The sequence below is a fragment of the Durio zibethinus genome, chromosome 24 (assembly GCF_047325235.1).
Source record: "Durio zibethinus cultivar Kanyao isolate XHJ-2024 chromosome 24, ASM4732523v1, whole genome shotgun sequence".
Lineage (NCBI taxonomy): Eukaryota > Viridiplantae > Streptophyta > Magnoliopsida > Malvales > Malvaceae > Durio > Durio zibethinus.
Window position 1 is genome coordinate 7858445 of NC_143185.1, and position 18664 is coordinate 7877108.

General features: G+C 30.0%; 1 pseudogene; it reads left to right on the forward strand.

Moving 5' to 3' along the window:
• Positions 1-243: 243 nt before the first annotated feature.
• Positions 244-16883, forward strand: LOC111316351 (uncharacterized; annotated as a pseudogene).
• Positions 16884-18664: the final 1781 nt, after the last annotated feature.

The following is an 18664-nucleotide window of genomic DNA, read 5'->3' on the forward strand; positions in this document are numbered from 1 at the left end:
CCCGATTGTTCTTCTTTATTCAACTTATGGTGTTATTCTGGTCGATCTTTTGTTTTTCGATTTGTGGTGTCACCTGATCGTTCTTTATCACTTAGCTTATGGTTTAATCCCAAAGCAAAACAAAAAAAAATAAAAACAAAAAAAAAACTTTTAAAAACATTTGAATTGTTATTTCGAACAAAATTGATGTTTTTATCTTTACCTTATTCTTGATTCTTAGTAATATACATAGAGGGGAACAAGATGATGAAAATGATGCATGAAGCATCAAACTGCATTAAAAGAGGCCTAGGTGGTGGCCAAGATGATGCAATTCTGTTTTGGGGCTTAGGCACTACGGCTGCTATTAAAAGGCTACAAGAAGTTATAGGGATTATGGTACCATCAATTTTGAAAGACAGGTTAATAAATTGCCTACTCAATGAGAATAGATGGGTAGTTTTCATTGGCCCTTACGAGCACTGCTCCAACTTGCTTTCTTGGCATCAAAGCCTTGCTGAAGTTGTGGAGATTGGTTTAGATGAAAATGGGTTGATAGACATTGATGCACTAAGACAATAGCTTGAGTTGTATAAACACACCAATAAGCCTTTGCTTTGTTCATTTTCAGCTTGTAGTAATGTGACTGGGATTCAATTAGATACTCATGAGATAGCCAAACATTTTCATGGGTATGAAAGTTTGTTTGCTTTGATTTTGCAACAAAATACACAGTAAGAATATTTTTTTGTCATTCAAATTTTTATATTTGAGATTGTCATAATTTAAATTTTGATTATTATAATTATTAATTTAATATTTTAATAATAGATCACACAATTATTAGCCAATTTATGTATTATGTTAATGTTAAAGCCATGAGAAATTGATTTTTTATTGTGCTTATCATTATGTTTTTATGGATAGTGGCCTTTATGTGGAGATTGATATGAGGTCAGGGGAGATTGATGGATATGATGCTATTTTCCTCAGCCCACATAAGTCTCTAGGTGGCCTTGGATCACTTGGCATCCTTTTAATGAGTGAGGATCTCCACCAGCTAGGATATTCTCTTCCATCAACTTGCAGAGGTGGAACTGTTAATTATGTCAATGGTTTCAATGAACAGGTAATTACTCTCAAATTTAAAATTAATTGATAATAAATGAAGAAATTTTTATTATATTTATGCGTTCAGATTAATTCAATTTAATTGATGAAAGATTTTATTTTTTGTTCACCTCTTTATTATAAAATGGAAAATTTGTATTTTCTTTAACTATTTTTTGTTCTTGCTTATATATCCCATTTTGTACGAAATTTTGGTTTTTTCCTTTAATTGGATGACATAAAGAATGATTTGGTAGGTAGCTATTAGGTTTTTTGGAGTTTAGAAATAAATTCTTGATTCAGATGGAGCTGGTTTAGATATAGACTAGTGAATGATAAGTGCCATTAAAAACTTTTTTATTTAATTGCAATTTTAGAAGAAAAGAGATTTGTAACCAAATTTTTGAATCACGACACTATCAATAGAAAAATACTCTAGAGAATGATAAGTTATCATGATATTAATTAGATTCATTCCCTTGCATTTAGAGAAGCAGGTATGCAATTTAATATGTGGTAAAATGGGGTATTTATTTTGCAGGACACAATATATATAGGTGACATAGAAGAAAGAGAAAATAGAAGAACTCCTCAAATAATTCAAATTATTAGAGTAGCATTAACTTTTTGGGTAAAAGAATATATTGGTTATGAAGTGATTGCAAAGAAGCAGAAGTTATACATAAATCAAGCATTGGAGAGGCCTCTCCCAAACCAAAACATACGGGCTTTAGGAAATGCAAGCACTGAGACCTAAAGACAAGCACTATAAGAAAATGGCATATTAGTGGCAGTTTTGTAGCGGCTTTTCACTTACAAACACTGCTAGCTTCTGTGTTTTTATAAAACTTTAGGCGTTTATTATCAAAATACCACTAAATATTCAAATAGTGGTATTGTTACTTATAAACACCACCCAAGACTTAATATCAGCATCATTTTTAGATAAAAATGCCTTGAATAATTTTTATTAAAAATTTTAGTGAATAGTAATGGCATATTTTTGGTAGACAATGCCCTTAATAATCACATCATAAAAATTTGTACGAGATTATTGAAGGCGTTTTCTACAAGAAATGCCTTTAATAATTGGATGAAAAAATTTCATAGGCTAATTAAAGTGTTTTTGTTAAAAAATGCCTTCAATATTAAGCTTATCAAAATGTTTGGATCGTACGGATGTTTACCATAAAGTTGTAGGTTAGATCCCTCCCTTTAGCCTTTTCTTGGGTTTTTGCACAGATTATTTGTAATTGATTATTCTAGGCATTTTTTTGGCAAAAATGTGTTCACCAATTGCTTTAAAAATTGTTTCAGAGAATACTAAAGACATTTTTCACAGAGAGATGCCCTTAATAATCCATAGGAAAAATATGGAGTCAATTCTTGAAGGTGTTTTTGGTCGAAGTCGCCTTCTATAATCTAATAAGTTTTTTTTTGTGATTATTAAAGGCAGTTTTTGTCAAACATGCCTTCAATAAATCATAGACAAAAGTTGGAAGGGATGCTTGAAGGCATTTTTGGCTCAAAATACCTTTAATATTCTCAATGATAAATTTTAATGGTCAAATTATTGAAGGCAGTTATATCAAAAAAATACCTTCAAAAACATTTTGTTAGGGATTATTCAAGGCGTTACTTGTGGGAAAATACACTTCATAATCCATTCGATTAATTTTTAGTTGGTATTATTAAAGGTATTTTTTTGCTTAAAATGCCTTTAATACTTCGTATAATAATTTTTTTTTGGGTTTATTGAAGGCGATTTTGGTAAAAAAACGCCTTTAATGTTTTCTGTTAGGGATGATTGAAGGTGTTTTCTTGCTAAAAATTCCTTCATTAATCCTATCAAAAAAACATATTTGATATTGTATATGTGAAGTCAGTTGTTGGTTTATGTCCAGAAAAACATTTGCTGTCAATTGTATATTTATGCCCAGAAAACATTTGGTTTATATATCTAACACTATGAATTACATTTTGAAATTTACATAATGAACATTGTTGTATTTCAATAAATTGATCACACATTCGAAATTAAAACTGATAATGTTGCCATATTAATATACTTTTCTGAAATAATCATACTTAGTAATTTATTAAGTACACATATGTAATCATATTAAGTATAACAATAATATTAAACCAATAACCCAATGTACAAACTTAAAGTTTCCATTCAACATGGCATGTTAAAAACATTATAACAATTTGTTCCATATATATTTACATTCAACCAACAATGTCTAACTTGAAGGTTTATCAACATTTATAAATGATAATACATAATCACACCATTCTTTACGGACTTCATCCAGTTCCTCTTTCATGAAGCTTTCTTTACCTTTCATGAAGCTTTCTTTACCCTCCTACCAAAAAAAAAAATTAAAAGTAAATGTTAAGAAATGAGAACATAAATGTATCTTTTTTATTTTTTTGAAGATATAACAAGTTTATGAAATTTATACTAACCTTGAATGGTGAGGTCATAAAATCATGTAACACTATCTCTCGCATAAAACGAAGGACATAATATCCACATTTAGTATTACTAGGTTGATGAGGTACTTGAAAATTAAATTGAGTGGGTTTAAAAAATATTTATCTACACAAACTCAGCATAAAAAGAATATATTTTACATTTAACGGTAATGACACCCATTTCGGTTTCTTTATCTTCTTATCGAATGCAAATATTATCCTCAATTGAAAAGAAAAAAATTACTTAATACATAAATAAAATTACTTATGAATAAATAGAAGATATATAATATAATAAAGTGTAATACCTCCTTATAAAAGTTTGAATAGCGGGGTTAGGCATCGCCATTGGATTAACTGAATTAAGTAAGTAGGCGTTAAGGATTTGGTGTCAATCATGATAAGCACCCAATGACGACTACAAAATAATAATAATGATATACTCAGATTATGCATCTAATCAAATTTTGGTAAGGTTGGAGTAATTAAGGTTGGAATATAGCTTACTGTGCATTATACAGGAGCAAATAATATTCGACCGATCTGTTCATGCATAGGATCACATGATTAGCACGATAAGCAACTGTGCCACTCTATTCACTAATGAAGTTGGGGTCAATGAATCTAAATCTATTAGTCAACTGTCTCTCCTTGAGCACTTTATATAGGAAGCTGGACGATAACAATCAACATTGTCAGTTAGTATTACACCCTAATATAGATTACTACATATTGAATGTGCATATTTGTATTTACAAGCTAACCCCATATAAGCAACGATATCAACAACTGGTAATTCATCCAGTTCACAAAATTCTTTAACCTTCTCCACACCAATGAAAGAAAATGATGGTTTATCAAATAACCCTTCCTCAAACTCAATGGTTATGAAGTTTCCTTTGGATAAATGCTCCAACGAATATTTGGATAACTCATCCATGGAAGCCTGAGCAAAAGGTCATACTGTGAGTTTGAACATCCTGCTACAAATATTTAATAAAACATAAGTATTAAAACTAAATCAATCAATATAATAAACAAATTAATATTCAAATTATAAACCATATCATACTTCTTAGGTGGTAGCAGAGGATGGGATCACTTCCTTACTTCCAACGAAAGTTTCTCGTATGGAGACGATGTATCAAGCCGACCTCCTAACATAACCTATTGTATTGCTGCCAACATGGATTCCAAAATAGCGAGTCTTTGCTATTGGTCATTGAGGCATTGCTCTTGGTCATTAATTTGTTACTGTTGTTGCTTAATTATTGCTTCATATTATGCATTTCTCATTCGTGGGGTTTTTGATTGTTTACCAAAAAATGTTGATGGCAAGACAAATTTACCAACCCCATGAACCCGACCGGGCTTTTCTTTAGTGCCTAATGCTAAAGACAAAGGATCTTCGCCATACTGAGTTGCCAGTTCACCAGATTTGACTTTGGTAGCATAATCATCCTAAAAGACAATAATAAGTTTGGCTATAACAACAAATCTATACAAGATAGTATACATTCATGCATACAACCATAATGCCAATCATACATTATATAAAAAAAATAGTTATACATACAATCTTTTTTGCCATTTCCTCGGTTGCTTTATCTGCGAATGATCCATCCTTCTATAGATGTCCTTGTTTCCAAACATCCCATCTAGAAACTTTTATGCCAGTGCTCATTGATTCTTATTAAATTATCATAAAAAAATTCGAATGTATGAAATGAATGTTCATAAATATTCATTAATGAGTATAAAACAAATGTGCAAATACATACAAGCTCATACTTCACATTTGCATATCCCTTTCTTGCTGTCCAATTGTGATATTGTTGTTTGACCCAAATGTCTCGTTGTTGTTCTTTGATTTTCTACAAAATCAAGAAATTATGTCAATCACATATGAAGATCAAAGGCTATATTGCATAAAAATTTATAAACAATTTTTAATGAAAATGGATTTATGTATTGAAAAATCTTCTGAAAGTTGATATTGAACAAAATTTGTCCAATCTTCAACACTTATGACATCTACATATGCCGTAGGTGGAACAACCAATACATCACCTTCACCAGCTAGCGGTAAAATATATTGGGTTGTCAATTTTCTTTTAAAATCTCTAAATGCTTTCCTAGCAAATTGCAACATAATCTTTTTACAGTCAATTGAGACGTCAAACCGTTCCTAAATAAGTTAACACTATTAGTATGAACACATTGAATTTCAATTAAATGATCATTTAACAAATTTTATAAAATAGTTGAATAAACATACTACAATCGATTGTCATATGTCATCATTTAAATCACTAGAAACTCATCGCCAATCGATGTACATAATTGAAATCCTATGTCGGATGATGGCTCCAATATGAGTAGCCATCTTGGCAGCTCATTCAGACACATGTTGCCCACTTTGATTGAAGTCAACATGAATTTTTGTGTCAGTCACTTTGATTTGTTTATTAGGGCCCATTTCTTTTCTTTTTTGGCCTACACGTTTGTCTTGTGCATGTTCATTAAAAAGAGAATGATGTTGTTTAGAGTCTATAATACCTATAATCTTGATAATAATTATACGAATTACACAATATGACTGTCTAAATTAAACACTGTACGTAATTTAATACAACCACTACCATACTACATACAGAAACACCATTCAACACACCATTCAGCAATGTGCTCAGACACACCCTTTAGCAAACCACTCAAAAACACCATTCAGCATACGATTCAGCCCCTTAATTTTATACAAACCCATCAGCAAAACAATATCAAAAAACAAGGTTGAGCAAACCATTTAGCATATATATGATTCAAACCCCCAATATCGTACAATACCATTCGGCATTATAATATTAGACAACAAGGTTTAGCAAACCATAATATTTAATGTGTACTACATAGAAACAACATATTGCAAATAGAATCTTAGATGACTATGCTTGCAGTGATGTTAATGAAAATATATAAACTCATATGTCAATATTAAGGAATCGAAAAAATAAAAAATCTTTATTGAATATTGTAAATAATACAGTAAACTAAAAAAAAAAAAACTTACCAGTAAAAACAAAAGTGTGTAGCGTTGGTTTGTTGAAGGTCGGTGGTGACGATAGGGATAAAGAAACCAATGGTCTGATAGAAATGTGTTTAAGGATTTGGTTGAATAACGCAGCTTTTAATCGTTCAGTGTACCAGCAGTCTATGAATTTCAATGTTCAAGGCAGGGAAATGAATATAAAATTAATTATTAAAGGCATTTCCATGGAACAACGCCTTTAATAATCTCCAAAAAATTTTATTGGAGATTATTGAAGGTGTTTTTTACAAAAAAAAAGACGCATTTAATTTTAAAAAAAAAATTTTCAACTAACTTATTGAAGGCATTTATCCTTAAAAAATGCCTTTTATAATTCATAAAAATTCTAAAAGGCATTTTGAGTAGAAAACCGCCTTTAATAATGATGGATTTCAATGGTTTATAACAAATTATTAAAGGTGTTTCATAATAAAAGATGCCTTTAATAATCTCAAATTTTTTTTAAATAAAATTATTATCTACAAATGCTTTCACTAATTATCTACAAAATATAATAGGAATTATTAAAGGTGTTTTTCTTAAATATACGCCTTCAATAATTGTGTTAAAATCTGTGTGGTGGTATATTGAAGGTATTTTACAGTAGAAGACACCTTTAATAATTCTCAAAATTTTTTGAGAAAAAATATTGAAGGCATCTATTATTAACAAATGCATTCAGTAATGGATTACTAAATTTAAAGGTGTATTGAAAGTGCTTTCTCGAATAAACACCTTCAATATCTACCGTGGTATATTGAAGGCGTTTTATAATAAAAGACACCTTTAATAATCCCAAAATTTTTTTTAAAGAAATTATTGAAGGTGTTGTTATCTGCAAATGCCTTCACTAATTATCTATAAAATCTAATATGAATTATTAAAGGCATTTTTCTTGAATATACGCCTTTAATAACCATGTTAAAATTTGTGTGGCAGTATATTGAAGGTATTTTATAGTAGAAGACGCCTTTAACAATGCCCAAAATTTTTAGAGAAAAAATATTGAAGGCGTCTGTTTTTAACAAACATCTTTCGTTATGGATTACTAAGTTTAAAAGTATATTGAAGGTGATTTTTTGAATAAACACCTTCTATAACCATCATGGAGTATTGAAGGCATTTTACTGTAGAAGATGCCATTAATAATTACTAAAAGGGATGCTTAAAGGCGTTTTTCTTGAATATATGCCTTCAATTACCATTTTCCAATAAAAAAATTAAAATAAAGCACTTGGAAATTATTCAACGTGTTAGTATCTAAAATAAAATATAAGCATTTAGTAATGGCATTTTTCTACAATAAACACCTTCACTATTCGTCATAAAATTTGAGTATTGGAATAATGAAGGCATTTTACACTGGAACATGCCTTCAATAAATTGCTTCAAAAAATGAAACGAATTAGTCAAGGCATTTTTCTAGAATTTTAACATTCAATAACCCCTTAAAATTTAAGCTATGTAATATTATAGGTGTTTTCAACAGAAGATGCCTTTAATATACCCAAACAGTGAAGCCATTTTTTATAAAAAATCACCTTCACTGATATGAGAGAGTTATTGAAGGCGTATTATGTAAAAATCACCTTCGATAAATACACAAAATCTTATATGAAATATTGACGACGTTTTTTGTGGTCTAAACACTTTTAATAATCCTAAACAATTCTATTATGATGCTGTTGAAGGAACCTATAATATATTCAAAAAATATTTAGGAGGGAATTATTGTAGGCATTTTTCTTAGCAAACGCCTTCTATAATCCTGTCCAATAAAAATCTTCCCAAACTTAGTGCATCTAATCACCAACTTCAAGCTTCATCTTCATTATTATACTATTTCTCTTTCCAGACCAAGTACAATTTACTTTCCCTTTCCTTTAGCTTTTAGTATTTGGGCATTATCTTTTAGAACTCTAGTTCGACTATTCATTACTTATTTACTTTAGCTTTTACTTTATTTGACTATTCTTTCAGCTTTTGTAATTCATGATTTTCTTTTTGGTATAAACAATTTTCTCCAAAACCCACTTTCTTTCACCTTATGTCAACCCCAACTATAAATACTCTTGGGTACTGTCTACGTTAGCAGTAGAGTTTTAACATTCAAGGGTTTGACTGTTGATAAATTACTTCATAACAAAGAGTTCTCATTTTGTGTAAGTATTGGTCTTGTTATTATCTTTTGTTTAAAATATAGTAAACTTAAGTATTGTACATGTTTATTTTCATATAAACTATTTATATACATTTGGTATGATAATGTAACAAGTACTAAATGGATAAGAGTTGGATGCAAAAATCAAGCTTAAGCCAAGAGTATAAAGATGGAGTGAAAACTTTTCTTAATTTTGCATTTGAGAATACCAGTGAAGATAATATGATATTATGCCCATGAGTGAAGTATGTTAATAATGAGTGGCAAATGTGTCAAGTTATTTTTGAACATTTAATTTATATTGGATTTCTATCGCGATATGTTAATTGGTATTTTCATGGAGAGTCTGTACCGTCAAGGTCTTCCACCAAAGTTCTTTCAACTTCAAAGGCTCTCTAACAGCAACATGATCTTTTTATAGCAGATGACATTGAAGGCATATTGTGAGATGCTTTTAACATTCATAACCAACATTTTCATAATCTTTCTCCCCAAAATGAAAGATTTAATCAGTCCAATGTTAAAATGCATGAATTTGATGAACCTAGGATAGGTGTACATGACCAACAACCTAGAAGATAAGCATCAAAGTTTTATAGGTTGCTTGAGGAGATGAATGAAAAACTTTTTGAAGGATCGAAGCAATCAAGGTTGTCTTTTTGTGTTTGTCTTTTTCACTTGAAATGCTTATATGGATGGATAGGAAACTCTCTGACTTTATTATTATAGTTTATGAAAGAAATGTTTCTTTTGCAAAAATTCATGTGTCCCAATGATTGCATGTTGTATTGGAGGGATAGAAAAAATCAAGAATCTTGTCATTTGTGTGGTATTTCTTGTTGGGTGGACAAAAACCTCGATGAAAAGTTAAATGATGATGGTGATGAGGTATGTGTCATAAAGAAACCTGTTAAGGTTTTACGTTATTTTCTATTAATACCAAGACTTCAACGACTCTTAATGTCTTCAAAAATTATAGATTCAATGAGGTGGTATCATGAGAAATGGACGAATGATGGATTATTATGGCATCTTATAGATTCTTTAGCATGGAAATCATTTCATTCTAGGTTTTTAGACTTTGCATCTGATCTTTGAAATGTTATACTTTGACTAGCATCTAATGGATTCAACCCGTTCAAAATGATAAGTACTTCTTATAGTACTTAGCTAGTTGTATTAATTCCTTATAATTTCTACCATGGGTTACTATGAAGCAACAATCATTTATATTGTCTATGATAATTCCTGAAGAAAAAAGTTCGGGTAATGATATAGACATCTACTTACAACCTTTTATTAAAGAGTTAAAGTAATTGTGGGAAGGAGTTGAGACCTATGATGCATCAAAAGAAGAGAACTTCAATATATGTGCTGCTTTATTACGGACTATCAATGATTTTCCTATTTATGTGAATTTATCTAGTTGGAGTACAAAAGGTTGTTATGCTTATCCATGTTGTGCTGCATCGACATGTTCGACGTGATTACCTAATGGTAGAAAGTTTTGTTATATGAGACATCATCGATGGTTAGATGATAATTATCGATTTAGATTCCAAAAATATTTTTTTGATGGAACTGAAGAGTTAAGAAGAGATCCTTTACCCATTAGTAGGTCTAATATCTTCTCAAAGTCAAAAGATATTAATTTTACTTATAGAAAAATGACTCCATCAAGGGAAAAAGTGAGGGACATTTTTAAAGGTGTTTGGCCTCGTATTACAAATGTTAGTGATAGTTATACAAAAGTTGATGATTTTGATGTTCAAAGTGATGAAGAGGATGATGAAGCAGATGACCCAATAAGTCTGAGTTGTGGAAAAAAAGAAGTATATTTTTTGAATTACCTTATTGGGAATATAATTTATTATGCCATAACCTTGATTTGATACATATAGAGAAGAATGTTTGCGAAAATTTTAAAGAGGCAATTCTTAATGTGAATAGAAGATCCAAGGATAACTTAAAGAGTCGGCTTGACCTAGTTGATATGGGGATTCACCTAGACCTTCATTTGAAATTGCTTCCTAATGGTAAATATCGATTGCTTGCTGCTTGTTTTGAGATTTCTAAAGCTGAAAAAGATGTGCTTTGTAAGATTTTAAAAAATGTCAAAGTTTTAGATGGCTATGCGTCAAATATATCAAGATGTGTCAATCTGAAAGAGTGAAAACTTTCTTCATTGAAGTCACATTATTATCACATTTTGATGCAAGACTTACTTCCAATCCTTTTACATTCATCAATGTCAAAGCAAGTCACTTTGTGGTAATTGAATTGAGTAACATATTTAAATCTCTATGTCAGAAATGTATGAATGTGGAAGAGCTTGACAAACTTCAAGATCAAGCCACAATAACTTTATGCCATTTAGAGAAGATCTTCTTTGCAAACTTCTTCACTATTATGATGCATTTGGTTATCCACCTTTCATATGAAGCAAAAGTCGATTGGTCAGTTTATTATCGATGGATGTATCCTATTGAAAGGTATTATTTGTTAATAGATTGATTACATTTTTATTGATGATCAAGCCACTCAACTTAAAATAACATATGACTAATATTTTATGCTATAGGTTTTTAGAGAGGTTAAAGCCTTATTGTCGTAACAAATGTTATCCGAAAGATTCTATTGCTGAAGGATATTTAGTAGAAGAGTGTATGACATTTTGTTCTCATTATTTGGAAGATGTTGAAATGATATTTAATAAACCATCGAGAAATATTGGTATGCAACATACAAATTCTACCTACAATTATCTTTTTCAAAGTTTTGGACAACCTATAGGCAAAGCTAAATTAGTGGAGTTAGATGATAAATCTTGGGCACAAGCACACCGATATGTCCTTTTTCATCATGACTCAATTGAATCATTTCGCACGTAAGTTTTGTAGCAAGAAAATTATTCATTACGTTAAGTATAATTTATTGTCTTTTTTCTTTAATTGTTAATACTTTATCATGATGCTTTATAGTGAGCATAGAAATAATTTGAGAGATCTACATATTATTGACGATCAAACCCTTGAAAGCTTGATAAATTGTTCACTAAAAGCTTTTATGAATGGTTGGAGCAGCTGTAAGTAATGCCATACTTCCCATTATGAGAAATCTACATAGAATGCTTACGGTATAAATAACATTAATAACATATATATAATTATTATCTTTTATAGGTTTGGAGTGGAAGGCATGTTAGTGAAGAGATGAAGTGTCTTTCACATGATCCGAATCGGATTGTGAAATGATACAAAGGTTTCATCATCAATGGATTTAGATTTCACACTAAATTCCGTGAGAGATTTAGAAGTACACAAAATTCAAGAGTTGCTGTGATTTCATTAACTACTAACTATGCTAGTGCTAGGGACACAAACCCTTTAGAGAGAAATGTTGACTATTATGGCATGATTAATGACATCATTAAGTTGGATTATTATAGCAAGTGAAAAGTTATCTTATTTCGGTGTTAGTGCGAGGGGTATTAAGAAAGATCAGTATGGATTAACACTTGTGAATTTTTCTCGATTAATTCATACTGGACAAAAACTCATCAATGAACCTTATGTATTTTCATCTCAAGTCAAACAAGTATTTTACTTTAAAAATCCCAAAGAATTGGGTTGGTTTGTTGTTCTTTGAAACACACCTAGAGACTTATTTGATATGTGGTTAGATACCAAAGATGATGTTGAACATGGAACTGAATGTTATCTTTTTGCTGAACAAAACTTGGATGAAAATATCTCCAATACTTATGTTCAGTGGATCCGCCAAGATGTTACTGAAGATATTTATGAACCATGAAATGGTGCATCTATAATTTGTAATTCGAGTGTTTAAGACATAATGTAGTAAATGATAATATGTAAATAATGTGACATTCGCTATTGTATAATTATTGTATTCTAAATCGTATATTATCTTTTGATTTAATTAAATCAATATGTTCTTTATCTATTATAGGTTTTGATTTCTTAAATTGTCAACGCCTTCATATATGTTCTAAACTAATATTTTTTCTATATTTGCTTTTATGATGTAGGTAAGCTATAATGCAGAAGAGTAGGTTGAAAGGAAAACATATCAGAGATATTAGTTCAAAATCGTCTATGGCACCTGTAGATATTGGCTATGGATTGAATCCTTTGGAGGGAAATGAACGTACTGTCGGATCTAACTTCATCACTTTGCACCCTTCAATTGATATTAGATCTAGTAATATGGGAGGTCTAAGTTTAGATAGTACCCCATCAATTGATTATGCTTTAAATTTGAATGCAGGTATGATATAATCCAATTTTAGAATTTGAGTATAATGATAAAAGTATTACAAATTTACAAATATATTTTATATTTATTGCAGTTGATAACAATGGTCAACGGAAGACTAGAGGCTAGACAACTTTGCAGGAATTGTTCGCACTAACTCATAACGAGCATATTGTAGTGTCTGCAAACTCTGATAGGCAACCAATTTGTGAAGAGGCTCAACTATTGGTTGGATTTCTATGTATGTTAGCTCGTAATAGAATGAAATTGCCTATTCATTATGAAACATGGCATAAAGTTCCAAAAGAAGTTAAGACTGATGCATTAAACTTTATTGAGGTATTAGTATAATTAATTAGATATAAAAAACTTTTTATTTTGCATATTGTTTACTTATTCTAACTTTTTTTATTGTATTATTACAGTTAAGATTTGTACTTGAAATACCAACTTCATTTGTGCTTAAGTTATTGGGAAAGAAATGGAAAGATTATAAGCATAGTTTAAAGAATAAGTATTTCGGTTGAAATACTATTGTAGAGGTGATGATGGAAATCTAACTCGTAATGTGATTAGGTGGCAATATGAACAACTGGTTAGATTTTGGTTCTCAAGAAAATGAGAGGTACTAGTTTATAACTTTGTATAGTAGAATGAAATGATGAAAGTGTTTTATGGTTTAAGTTGGTAATATTTGTATTTTTACCATATACGCAATTATTTTTTATGACAGGAAAGAGAACAAATTAGGATTGGTAGCAGAAAACAACAGAAATATAGCCACACAAGTGGATAAAAAAGTTTTGCAAGAAAGCAAAAAGAAATCTTAAGTTTATGATAATAAACGTATTCCAATGAATGAACTTTTTCTACCATTAAAAGGTAAATATGCAAATTAACAATTATTGTTATGTTTTAATAGTTTTGATAGTTTCAATACATGATATTAAACTTATTGAAAGTTTTGAACTTAGTTGACACAGATGATATGTATGAAAAGTTTTTGTTTACGTATATTTATGCCTTTAATACAGATTTGTTGTTATTGTTGTATTTTAACAGTTTAGATAGCTTCAATACTTGATATTAAATTTGTCTGATTGATTGAACTTGGTTTCTACAGTTGATATGGGAGAAAAAGTTGTCGTTTATGTTTGTTTGGGAAAATTTTTGCATATAAAAGGCAGATACACAAATTAAACTTTTTTATGGCTTTCAACATATTGAATGGCTTCAATCCTTGATATTAAACTGAGAGAAAATAATTGAATTTGGTTTCCATGATCGATATGTGTGAAAGCCCAAAATGATTTTATTGTTTGCATATGTTTAAGACTATTGTGTTGTTACGGGGCCAAAATATAAATACATGAGATTAAAATTATTCAAAATTTTAATACTTGATTGACAGGCTTGATATGCATGAATAAGTTGCGGTTGATATGTATTATATCAAATAACATATGTTTTTGTATAGGAGAATGAGATGGGTGGTACAATTGGACACGTGAAACTTTTTTGCATAACACAAAAAAGAAGATGGATCTTACATGAATGTTGAAACACAAGAAATTGTGGTAATTTATATCATCTATTTTAATAGAAAGTAAATGTTTACTCTTTTTAACATATAATCAATTATTCATTAAACTTGATAGTTGTATATGACAAATTCATAGGAGAAAGCAAAAGAGAAAATGGTTGCTGAGATTGAAGTAGCATCTGATGGTTCTCTCAATATGTAAGAAATGGAAAATCGGATATTCATAAAAGTTGCTAGAAAAGAAAGGCATGGATGGGTCTGAGGCATTGGATTAGGTCTAACACATCTGCCTACTATGGACATAGCTTTCTGTAATTTACATTCTTAGCAAGTCAATCTTCATGAGACATTTCAATATTGAGAGGGGAGTTGCAAACTATGCAACAATGTTTTCAGCAAATGGAAGCAGAAAGAGAACAGGAGCGTGCCAAAATTAAGGAAGAACATGCTAGAATAGAGCAAGAGCATGCTAAATTTCAGCAGTTGCATGATTGATTCAATCATCTTATGAATTTTGTACAACAACAATTTCCAAGAAATGATCTTGGTGCTCCACCAACTCAGGTATTATATTTAGTAAATTTTTAAATATATAAAAAGCTTACAATGAAGTGTTAAAAATTATATGGTATTATTCAGTAGGTTCTTGAGCACGCTAGTGACCAAGGTGAAAAATTTTCTTTATCAACTGGCAGCCAGCAAAATGTATGCAGTCATCCATTTCATACATTTAAATTTTTTATTTTGTTAATGTATGAAAAATATTTGAATGTTATTATACTAATTATTAAACTTTGTATTAATTAGATGTATATTTAAATGTGAATGAAGTTAATATAAATTTCAGTTTCTGAATTTAAGCTCTTTAATGAAAATAAAATTTATTAAAAGAAATTATAAAAAATATATTTTTACATAATGGCAGCATTTGTGGTCGATAATGTCACTAAATGAATAATTTAGTGGTGTTTGTAGCATAAAATGCCACTATAAGTAGTGGTGCTCTTACCAGTAAACGCTAATAGTTAAATGGTATTTTTTATACAAACACCACTAAAGCAACGGTATTTTTCTAATAAAAATGCCATTGAATTAATGGCGATTAAAAAATACGAATGCTGCTAATATAATGGTGTTTTCAGATTTAAACGCCTCTAAAGTAACGGCATTTTCAATTACAAATGCTAACAAAGCAACAACCTTTTTTCTCATAAAATGCCAGTAATTTAGCAGCGTCTCAAAGATAGAAGTGCCATTAAAATGGCGGCATTTCCAATATAAACGCCGTTAATATTGAGGCATTTTTTTAAAAAGCCATTATTTACCACGACGCTTATATAGCTGACACTCTGCATGACATTTTTTGTAAACACCGTAAATCTTTTTGTGGCATTTATAAATGCCGTTAAACATTACAAAAAATGCCACTAAAAACCTAAACCCTTGTAGTGAAGCCATACTGTCTTTCCTTATCTACTCTATAACCAATGATGGTAACAATGTTGACGAGGCAGAGCAAAAGGGAAGGGGACTTTTCATGTAAGGAGAGACTAGGAACAAGAGGGATAAATCTCTTTATGGCATTTTTGTTGCAACCTTTCTAAATGATCTATTTGGCATCCAAGCTTGAGGTAGATGTGCTTGTGCTGGACCTTGCGGCCTCAGTTTGCTTGATATTGATCAGACTTCATCCCTTGCCTTTAGAGAAGCTATTAAAAGGGTATTAATACAAAATTTTCCTTTTTTTTTTTTGAACCAAATGAAAGAATGATAAAATATAATTCAACTTGTCTAATGCCAATTGAAAAGTTTGATTGCAGGGCTATGTAGGAGCAAAACTTGGATGGATAGGAGTTAGCTTTCCTTACTACATGTCAATTGGGAACTTTGAATACATTCTTGTTGCATTGGAATTTGTAACCATCTATGGCCAACGATTTCTCCCTCTATACCATTTCAACCTGTGAACTGGCAGTTGAACTTGCAAGAAAAAAGTGTTTAAAGACCTGGTAGGAAAGGACAATAGTCATGGCATCCATGTCTTGCCTTTGGCTAGTGCTTTTCAGACAATGAGCATGGACTGTGACAAAATTGATGCAGGAAAGACTGATACTTCTATTATTCTTAAGTATGCATCATATTTGAAAAGTGCCAAATGAGTGGCTGCTCTCCTTCCCAAGTTTCCATCTCGATGGAGGTTTCATGAAGATTTAGATCTTGACCTCTTCCCATTCAAAGTCTAACCATACTATCAAAAATTGATTCGAGTTCATAATCAAATTTATCTATTTTTCCTCACTTTATTGGAATATTCTCACAAAGCAAACATATAAAATTAAACTAGTTCAAACCTATCATGTTAGCAGACTTTCCAATTACCTAAAATATCAAGCTGTGCCTAACAAATTGGCTAATACGTAATCGGTCAAGACTTGTCTAATAATGGTGTCATGCACCAAAACTAAAATGTAACACGATTATATTTTCTTTAAATAAAACCCTAAAATAATATGAAATCTTTTTTAATTATATTAAAATTCTTTAATAAAAATAATTTGTCAAAGTAAAATTCATAAATTTAATCCAACTAATGATACATCTCTATATATCCAAAGGTAAACTAATAAAAAATATATAAAATTATTTCATAAGATCTCAGTAGATAACAATATCTATAATGCCCAAGTAATATTTCAAATTTGATCTTCTAGCTTTTAGCAAGATTAAACATAATTATCATTTACTCATGTGTAAAGAGAAGGTGGATGAATAAACCACATCTTAGTGAGTATAGGATCACACACCTTATTAGATTAAGCATCGATTTCATAAATGTCATATAAATCATTCAAAACATTTGTCAAATAATAATGTCAAAATATTTCAAAAATCATCATTATGTTAAACATTTTGTAGATCATAAATCAATATCAAAACAGATCAATTCATAAATCATTACAAAATATGCTGCCATTCAAATATCGTAATCAAACCAAATCATGAATCAATCTTTAAAATCATCATCGTCATAAATCATCATTATCATTAGTTTATGGTTAATTATGGTCATTGCTATAATCTGTAACATTGGTCGTATTGATAAGTTTATCCCCAAGACCATTACTAACTATTATAACCTACTGGCTAGAACTTTACACTAACTACTATGACCCGCTAGCAGGACCATATGATCATGACTATGTTAACTACTATAATTTGTTAGCTAGGGTCATATAACTAGTTCTTGTATCGATAATCCTACTTCCTAAGATATAAAATATGTAGCTATTATAAAACCATTCATTAAACATAAATCAATTTCTCATTTCATATATAAACATGATCCATCATTTATATAGCAAAACATAAAATAATCATACGCTCACCCTATTTTCTTATATCGAAAATAAAGAAATAAATTTCATTTATTTAGAAACATACATATATACATAAGTTTCAAAACAAGTAAAGGGTGTGAGATTCTACTTATTTCTTTTCAATTCCACTACTTAATTTTTCCCCCAAAATAATTAATGGGCTATTCAAAATCATTTCAATATAACAAAAATTAATCAATCCATTTTAAGACCATTAATACTAAAAACAACCAAGTTAAATAAGGGTTAACTCAACTAACTAATTTTGATAGCCTACGCTACTTTCACTAAAATGACCCCCTATCTTAAGATATCCAACTCAAAATTAAGATCCTTTTAGTACGTTAGAAATTAAACTCGATAAACTTTTTAACCATATATGGCCCACCTTGTAATTTTTTGTAGATTAATTGTAGTACTTTTTGCAATCCATGTCATATGCTGCTGCCAGACAACATGTATATTTTCTAACAAAAATTATATATTTATTCATAAAAGACTCCAAATTCAATTTCGCTTATTTCATTGGAAAGTAGACTCAATAACCTTTTCAAACATATAAGGCCCACCTCATAATTTCTTGTAGATTAATTTAATAATTTTTGCAATTCATGTTATATGCTCGACTAGACATCATGTATATGTTG